Genomic DNA, 9,692 nt, shown 5'->3' on the forward strand with positions numbered 1-9,692 from the left:
AGAGAGAGAGAGAGAGAGAGAGAGAGAGAGAGAGAGAGAGAGAGAGAAACAAGAACAACAACAGAAAAAAAAGTAAAGAAAAGGAAGACGGAGAAGGAGAAGCTTTGGGGATTATCCAGCAGCAGTGCTGAAAGAGTTAACGAGTGTAGGAGACCTGGATGACAGCAAACAAATGATAGAAGAAGAAAAGAGAGAAGAAAGACAGAGGGAGAGAGAGAGAGAGGAAGGGAAGCTGAGAGAAGAGTGTTAATTTGATGGTAGGACCTCCTAAAGGCTTCTTGCTGGAATCTGAAGAACATGAATATCATGAATAATGACCTTATTCCAAGGTACTTCTGCCTCTCAGGCAGAGGTTCTAGGATGGTGAATACGAATATCCCTAAGGCAGGCAAATCTTGATTGTTGTTCTATAACAGTTCAGAGTGCTGCAGAAAGGTGGTGGAGGAGGATGGGAGTGGAGGACCTGGCCAGCCAGCAAATCCAGCACAAGCTCTGAGTGCAGAATCAGATAGCCAGGTATGCTTATGCAAGCCTGTAACCCTAGCACTCAGAAGCTGAGCCAGTAGAATTACCATAAGTTGAAGGCCAGCCTGGACTACAAAGTGTATCTGTGTCAGGAAACAAACAAAAAAGAAATAAATAAAAGAAGAAGAAATACTGCCTCAATAGTAACAACTGTATAAGGTATTGATTGATAGGTATTTAGGAGCCCTTAGATATTTTACTAATTTTTTGTGTATTAGTTTTTGCCTGCACATATGTATGTGCATCACATGAGTGCCTGGTGCCCTTATAGGTCCAAAAAAGGCATTGGACTTCCCTGGAGCTTGAATACAGATGATGATAAGCCACTGTATGGGTGCTAGGAACAGAACTTGGGTTCCTTGCAAGAGCAACAGTTGATCTTTAACAGTTGAGCTATCTCTCCAGTCCCATCCATTTCTAGTTGGTTTTCTTTTTTTTGTTTTGTTTTGTTTTTTTGAGACAAGGTTTCTCTGTGTAGCCCTGGCTGTCCTGGAACTCACTCTGTAGACCAGGCTGGCCTCGAACTCAGAAATCCGCCTGCCTCTGCCTCCCAAGTGCTGGGACCAAAGGCATGCACCACCACTGCCCGGAGCATTTCTAGTATTTTAAATTTCTTTCCTTCCTTCCTTTGTTCATTTGCTGGTTTGTTCCCTGTGCACCTGTGTGGATGAGCTCCGTTGGTCAGGCTTGGTGACATATGTACTTGAATCCATTATCTTTTTGGACCTGTCACGAATATATTTTGTTAAGAACTGAAATAAATTATTTTTACAAAATTTCTCACTTACTGGGCATGGACTTTCATGTGGATAATTGCAGAGAGAGGAGGAGGGAGGGAGGGAGGGAGGGAGGGAAGGCAAGAGAGAGAGAGAGAGAGAGAGAGAGAGAGAGACCACCTGGTAGTGCATGCTTTTAATCCCAGTATTTATGAGGCAGAGGCAGACAATCTTTGCAAGTTCTAGGCCAGCCTGGTCCACGGAGTGAGTATACAAAGAAACCCTGTCTCGAAAACCCAACCCAAGCCAACCAACAACCAAAAAACCTAAGATATTCTTCCTCAAAAAACAAAATTTTTTTTTGTTTTTTTTTTTTAAGACAGGGTTTCTCTGTGTAGTTCTGGCTGTCCTGGAACTCACTCTGTAGACCAGGCTGGCCTCGAACTCAGAAATCTGCCTGCCTCTGCCTCCCAAGTGCTGGGATTAAAGGATTAAATGATTAAAGGCTTGCGCCACTACTGCACCACTGCCCGGCTTTTTCCTTTCTTTTTGAAAAATTTTTTAATTTATAAAAATAATGACAATTCTTAGTTGTAGGAAAATGTCGAGAAACTCAGGACAGATATAGTGGACCTAGAACTGGCTGAAGAGAACTGGAAGCAACCCTGTTTGAAGCTTGGGACTGGAGAAGACTTAGTAACAGCCCTGGCTGTTCTGGAACTCAGGTTTGTAGACCATGTTGACGTTGAACTCACAAAAATATGCCTGCCTCTGCCTCCCAAATACTGTGATTTAAAGCCATACGCCACCATACCAGTTTTGTTTGTTGGTTTGTTTGTTTGATTTTTTTTCCCAGAGAGGGTTTCTCTGTTCAGCTCTGGCTATTCTCCTATGTAGACCAGGCTAGCCTCAAACTCACAGATCTACCTGCCTCTGCCTCTTAAGTACTGGGATTAAAAGTGTGCACCACCACCACCTCCTGGCTAATAAAAATTGAAGAGAGAGAGAGAGAGAGACAGAGAGAGAGACAGAGACAGAGACAGAGAGACAGAGACAGAAGAGAGAGACAGAGAGAGAGAAATCTTTTTTTTTTTGCCTTGGTCTTTAGGAGTCATTACATTAGATGACCATAAGATGGATGTTACTGCTTAATCCATATACCTAATATTCAATCTCATTCTTTTGTAATCTTTATAATTAAAAAATGGAGCCAGATAGTTTAGTAGTTAAGAGTACTGGTTGCTCTTCCAGAGACCCCAAGTTTGAGTTCCAGCTAGCAACCCTTTGTAACTCCAGGAAACCTTATGCCTCCACGGGCGGCAGGTACACACATACATGCAGGGAAAGCACTCATACATAAAATGATGGTGACGGCAGTAGTAGTAGCAGTAGCAGTAGTAGTAGCAATATTGTGAAAATACTTTGTGATGGATTGGCAGGAACTAGAGTTATAGGGCTGTCATGAGCCTTCATGTAGGTGCTAGGAGCCAGATTCGGGTCCTCTGGAAGAGCAGTAAGTGTTCTTTTTTTTTTTAAAAGATTTATTTATTTATTTTATTTATGAATATACTGTAGCTGTCTTCAGATACACCAGAAGAGGGTATCCAATCTCATTATGGATGGTTGTGAGCCACCATGTGGTTGCTGGGATTTGAACTCAGGACCTCTGGAAGAGCAGTCAGTGCTCTTAACCGCTGAGCCATCTCTCTAGCCCGCAGTAAGGGTTCTTAACAATTGTTTTTTAGCTCTAGCTGGCCTGGAACTCAGAGATCTGCCTGCATCTGTATCCCACATTCTGGAATCAAAGGCATGCACTATTATACCCAACTTTTTGTTTTGTTTTGTTTCCTTTAGGAAAGTAATAAGCTAGTTTCTTTTTTTTCTTTTTTCTTTTTTTCTTTTCTTTTTTTTTTTTGAGACAGGGTTTCTCTGTGTAGCCCTGGCTGTCCTGGAACTCACTCTGTAGACCAGGCTGGCCTCGAACTCAGAAATCCACCTGCCTCTGCCTCCCAAGTCCTAGGATTAAAGGCGTGTGCCACCACTGCCTGGCAATAAGCTAGTTTCTTTTTGTTTAGCATTTTTTTAGTTTTATTGAGCTGAGCATTTCGATATACTCCTTTAAAAGAATTATTTATTTATTTTATGTGAGTACACTATATCTGTCTTCAGACACACCAGAAGAGGGCATCAGATCCCACTACAGATGGTTGTGAGCCACCATGTGGTTGCTGGGAATTGAACTCATGACCTCTGGAAGAGCAGTCAGTGCTTTTAACTGATAAGCCATCTCTCCAACCCCTGGATATATTCTTTTAATGCAAGCACTTGGGAAACAAAGGTAGGAGGTTCTCTCAGTAGGAAGCCAGCCTGGTCTACAGAGCAAGTTCCAGGACAGGCAGGAATACATAGGGAAATCTTGTCTCAAAAAATTATTTTATGCCTATGGATGGTTTGCTACCTCTGTGTCTATGTACTTGGTGTGTGCCTGGTGCCTGGGAAGGAGGCAAGAAGAGAGTATCTGATCCCCTGTGTGATGGCCATTCTTGGTTGTCAACTTGACTACATCTGGAATTAGCTGAAACCCAAGCAGCTGGATATACCTATGAGGGAGGGTTTTTTTCTTTTCTTCTTTTGTTGTTGTTTGCTTGGTTTGTTGTTTGTTTTGTCTTGTTTTTTTGTTGTTGTTGTTTTTGTTTCAAGACAGGGTTTCTCTATGTAGCCCTGCCTGTCCTAGAACTCACTCTGTAGACCAAGCTGGCCTCGAACTCAGAGATCTACCTGCCTGTCTTCCCAAGTGCTGCACCATCACTGCCCAGCTGAGGGAGGTTTTCTTAAATCATTTGATGTGGGAAGCCCCACTTCTAATCAGGGTCTTTGAGGTGGGAAGATCCACTTTTAATCTGGGCCCCACCATCTTCCTACAGTTTACATAAAGGACAGGGAAGAAGGAAGCTTGCTCTCTTTGCCTGTGCTACCTCTGGAAGTAGATACCACTTCAGCTGTGACAATTTACCTCAAAGGCAATGACATCATTGAGAATAAGCAGATACCATCTTTAAATCATCCGTATTGTTGGTAGTAAAACTATAAGGGTAGTGAAGTGGCACCACCTATGGTTCAAACTACATGAGAAGCTGAGCCAACAAGTGCTGTGAGCCTAGGAACTCCAGGCCAGAACGGGCAAGTGTGGCAAGAACCAGTCTCTTCAAGAAAAATGAAAAGGACACACACACACACTAAAAAAAAAAAAACCAACAACCAAACAACAACAGCAACAAAATAGCCAGGCATAGTGGGACACACGTAGAATCCCAGCTTCTAAAGAGGCTCCGAAACAGGAGGATGACAAGTTACAAAACAGCCATCTGGGTTGTGCAGCAAGAACCTGTATTGTCAATAGCAAAATAACAATAAAAAGCTAGTTAAGGAAATAAATCTTAAAATAGATAAATCAAAAGGAAGATAATAGCTTAGTGTATTCTACTCCCAACACTCAGGAAACTCAGGCAGAAGGATTTTCAACGCATAGTAAGCTCCAGACCAGCCTGAGCTATATAAGGTGACCCTGTCTCAGAACCACAAATACAAAAAACCTGATATGTTGGCTCATTCCCATAAATCCACTGCAGTGGTTTGAATAGGTTTGGCCTCCATAGATTCATGTATTTGAGTGTTTGTCCATAGGGAGTAGCACCATTAGGAAGTATGACCTCACCTGGAGAAGGTGTGGCCTTGTTGGAGGAAGTATGTCACTGTTTAGGCAGGCTTTGAGGTTTCCTATGCTCAGGTTCTGGCAAGGGTGGAACTGAGTCTCTTCCTGGCTGCGTTCAGATCAAGAGGTAGAATTCTTGGCTCTTCCAGCACTATGCCTGCCTGGATGCTGTCATGTTCCCACCATGATGATACTGGACTAAACCTCTGAAACTGTAAGCCAGCCCCAGTTAAATGTTGTCCTTTATAAGAGTTGCTGTAGTCATGGTGTCTCTTCACAGCAGTGGAAACCCTAACTATGGCATCCATATAAGCCAATTAAAAACGGATGTTTTTAAAAGAAAAAAAAAGACTTTAAAGGCAATTACTCCGCATTAATGGGTAATTCTGCTCCCAAAGGCCATAAGTTATTAAACAAAAGTCCCACTGCAACATAAGTGCTTCTGATGACTCTAGCTTGTGTCAGGGACCATAGATCCTGAGAGGTAGGAAACCAATCGCTGATGTTTTTACTGAATGGAGATGTTCTCAAACTACTTATTAGATATTTGTTTATTTTTGTTTATTTTTTGAGACAAGATTTCTCTATGCAAGTCTCTCAGAGGTTCACTTGCCTCTGCTTCCCAAGCACTGAGATTGTGCACTGCTGTGCCCTGCTCTAAATATTTATGCCTAAGACCACAGATTTATTTGTGGGCAGTGGTGAATGCAGAACTTCAGAATAAATCAAAGTGAGGGAAAGAAGTGACTCTGAGTCCTCAGTTCTAAATGGAACATTTATATCACACACACACACACACACACACACACACACACACACGCATGCACACAGAGAGAGGGAGGAAGAGGGAGAGAGAGAGAGAGAGAGAGAGAGAGAGAGAGAGAGAGAGAGAGAGAACATCATGTAAGGGCTTGAAGGATGGGGAAGAGTGTAGTGAAAGACTGATCTTTTGGACATGGCATGGCTGTTGTGTTTTATAAAAAATATGGGGGGAGAAGGAATATGTTTGGTGGATGTGCAGTCAGCTGTGGGGGAAGGGGGTGCCTCTGCAGGCCCATGCTGAGGAATCCCTTCCCCCTGAGGGACTAGCCACACATAGTATAGTAAAGAACAGAGCTTATTCAGGGCATGGGGAGGGGAGCTGAGAGGGTAGTAGAAAAGACAGAGAAAGGCAGAAAGGAAGAGAGAGAGAGAGAGAGAGAGAGAGAGAGAGAGAGAGAGAGAGAGGAGCAAGAGGACAGAGCAAAAGAGGAGGGGGCAAGCAGCCCCTTTTATAGTTAGTAAGGCACGAGTCTTAGTCAAAGTTTTATTGCTTAGGTGAAACATCATGCCGGGCGGTGGTGGCGCACGCCTTTAATCCCAGCACTTGGGAGGCAGAGGCAGGTGGATTTCTGAGTTCGAAGCTAGCCTGGTCTACAGAGTGAGTTCCAGGACACCCAGGGCTATACAGAGAAACTCTGTCTTGAATAACAAAAAGAAAGAAAGAAAGAAAGAAAGAAAGAAAGAAAGAAAGAAAGAAAGAAAGAAAGAAAGAAGGAAAGAAAAGAAAAGAAAAGAAAAGAAAAGAAACATCATGACCAAAGCAAGTTGGGAGGAAAGGGTTTATTCAGCTTGCACTTCCACATCACTGTTCATCATTGAAGAACGTCAGGACAGGAACTCAAGCAGGGCAGGAACCTGGAGGCAGGAGCTGATGCAGAGGCCATGGATGGGTTTTGCTTACTGTCTTGTTCCTCATGGCTTGCTCAGCTTGCTTTCTTACAGCACCCAGGACCACCAACCCAGGGATAGCCCTACCCATAATGGACTGGACCCTCCCCTATTGATCAATAATTGAGAAAATATCTCAGAGCTGGATCCCATAGAGGCATTTCCTCAACTGAGACTCTTTCCTCTCTGATAACTCTAGCTTGTGTCAAGTTGACACTCAAAACCAGCTACTACACGGTTATTCACTTTACATATAATTAGATAAAGTTGGTTTTCATATTTTGTTCACTTGTTTCATGTTTATATGTACGTGTGTGTGCTTCTTGTGGCACTTGTGGGGCTGACAGAGACAACTAGTGGCTAGCTCTGTCTTTTCACTATGTAGGTTCTTCAAGAACTCAGGTCTGCAGGCTTGGTAGCAGACACTCTTACCCATTAAGTCATTTTGTGTAAATGTAACTTTTATTTGCCTGATGTAATTGTTGTCTCCATGGTTTACTGCCTCAGTCTGCTAACCTAGGCCTAGCCCTGGAAGCTTCTACCCTCCATACAATCTAATATAGGCCTAAATTGTTTTCAGCCTCTGAGACTTACTGCTGAGTAAACTCACCCTAATAAGCTCTTTCTAATCTCTGGCTGGTTCGACTCAGCTGTTCTGGGTCAAAACTCCTCTCCAAGCTGACTGATTCGATCTGGCTTCTCTCAGCTTCTCATGAGTTGCTCTGCTTGGTCTCAGACTAACTCTGACAATCAGTTCTAATCTTCTGGCTCCTTCTCATTCTCTGGCTCGGTCTGTCTTCACCTGTGTCTAGCTTGGTCTCTCTGTAAAACTCTGTGAGAGACAGAGAGAGAGAAAGAGAGAGAGAGAGAGAGAGAGAGAGAGAGAGTCCTATTTAGGACTGAGAACTCAGAGTCTCTCTTTCTGCACTGCTCTCTAAAGTAGCTCCTCTTTCTTCTCTCTTCTCATGAGAGTTGGGTATACCCTATTCTGAAAAATCTTTCTCTGATTTGTCACTTTGTCTGCCACTAAATCAGACACCGTTTTGAAACTTTAGTTCGCTGGGCAGTGGTGGCGCACGTCTTTAATCCCAGCACTCGGGAGGCAGAGGCAGGCAGACTTCTGAGTTCGAGGCCAGCCTGGTCTACAGAGTGAGTTCCAGGACAGCCAGGGCTACACAGAGAAACCCTGTCTCGAAAAAAAAAAAAAAAGAAAAGAAAAGAAAGAAAGAAATTTTAGTTTATCCTTCTACAAACTAACTTTACTTTCATTGTTTGGTATTAAAGGTGTATAGTAAGGGTATATCTGTATTTCAGCCAGAGGGATTAAAGGTGTGTGTTAAGGGCACAACTCAATCTCAGAGTTCACAGTGTGATCAAATATTCTACAAAAATTTTCCTAGTCCTAAATTAAGTTTTTCAAATGCCGGTAACTTATACAGGAAAAATAGGTCTCAAATTTTTCATTATTCATAGTAGATATGTATGTACCTGGATTACAAGAATCTTCATTTTAATCTGACCATGTCTTATAGGTTAGATCATTCCAATTTCTTTAAGTTGTTTTCTCTGACTGTCTGACCATAGTGAGGCTATGATATGTTTCTTCTACACTTTTGAAAACATATTATAATTTTACTGAATATCTTGGTGTGTGCTCTATGGCTGTGAACAGACATCATGACCAAGGGAAGTCTTAATAAAGGAAAACATTTCATTGGGGCTTGCTTATACGGTCATAATGGCAGGGTTCTTGATGGCAGGCAAACAGACGTGGAGAAATACATGAGTTCTCCATCTAAATCTGTAGGCAGCAGGCAGGCAGCGACCCTGGGCCTGGCTTGAGCATTTGAGACCTCAAAGCTCACTCCCAGTGACACGTTTCTTCCAACAAAGTCACACCTACCCCAATAAGGCCACACCTCCTAATCCTTCTCAAGTAGTGTCAATTCTTGATCACTAAACATTCAAATATATGAGCCTATGGGGCAATTCTTATTTAAATAACCACACTGAATAATCAAATAAAAATATTGAAATGTTTCTGTGTTTTTAAAAAAAGTAATTATAATACTCAGGAGACAGGCTGATCTCTTCGAGTTTGAGCCCAGCCTGGTCTATATAGTGAATTCCCAGACATCCAGGATACATAGAAGGACTTTGTCTCAAAACAAAACAAAACAAAAAAGGTTATTATTTTTAGGGTCAACATCAAAGCAAGTCCTTTTAAAGTAAGAATTTATTTAATTTTGGTTGTAGTTGTTATATAATAATTGTACATGTTTAGAGAGTGTAGTGTTCAGATATGTTTTTGTGAATAAATGAATAAAGCCAATTAGCAACTGCCAAAAAAGTTCAGAATTCAGACCTGGTGATGCATGCCTATAATCTCAGTACTCAGGAGGTGGAGGCAGGAGAACCAAGAGTTCAAGATAGGGCTCAGCTATGTATTTAGTACAAGGTCAGCCTAGGCTAAAAGAGGCCCTGTCTCAAAAAAAAAGTTTTTTTTTTTAAATACAGAAAAAAGTAGTAAGACATATAAACATCATCATAACACTGATTCATGCTTAGAAGGACAGATCATCAATGAAATTCTTTTTTAATATAATTTTATATGTATAAATAGTATGCATGGGCACTGTGTATGTGTCTGGTGCCAGTGAAGTTCAAAAAAGGACAATGGATCTCTAGAACTGGAATTAAGATGGTGTGAAACACCATGAGGGTGCTGGGAATTGAACCCAGTACCATGCAAAAGCAGCAAGTGCTCTTAACTGATGAGCCATCTCTCCAGGCCTGTCTCTGAAATTATTGTCCCAAACTTATAACCTCAGACTAATTATGAAAAGTTAGCACAACCCATATTGGCACTATGTTCTTCAAAATAACTGAGCTATACTTTTCAAAAGTCAGTAAAGACAAAGACTAAAAAACTACCACTAAAGACTACAGAAGACAAACGAGGCATACAATTACATTGCGTTGTATGAGATATCAAAACTGGATCCTGAAAGGAAAAATAGACAATAGCT

This window comes from Grammomys surdaster, unplaced genomic scaffold (genome assembly GCF_004785775.1).
Source record: "Grammomys surdaster isolate TR1022 unplaced genomic scaffold, NIH_TR_1.0 204, whole genome shotgun sequence".
NCBI lineage: Eukaryota > Metazoa > Chordata > Mammalia > Rodentia > Muridae > Grammomys > Grammomys surdaster.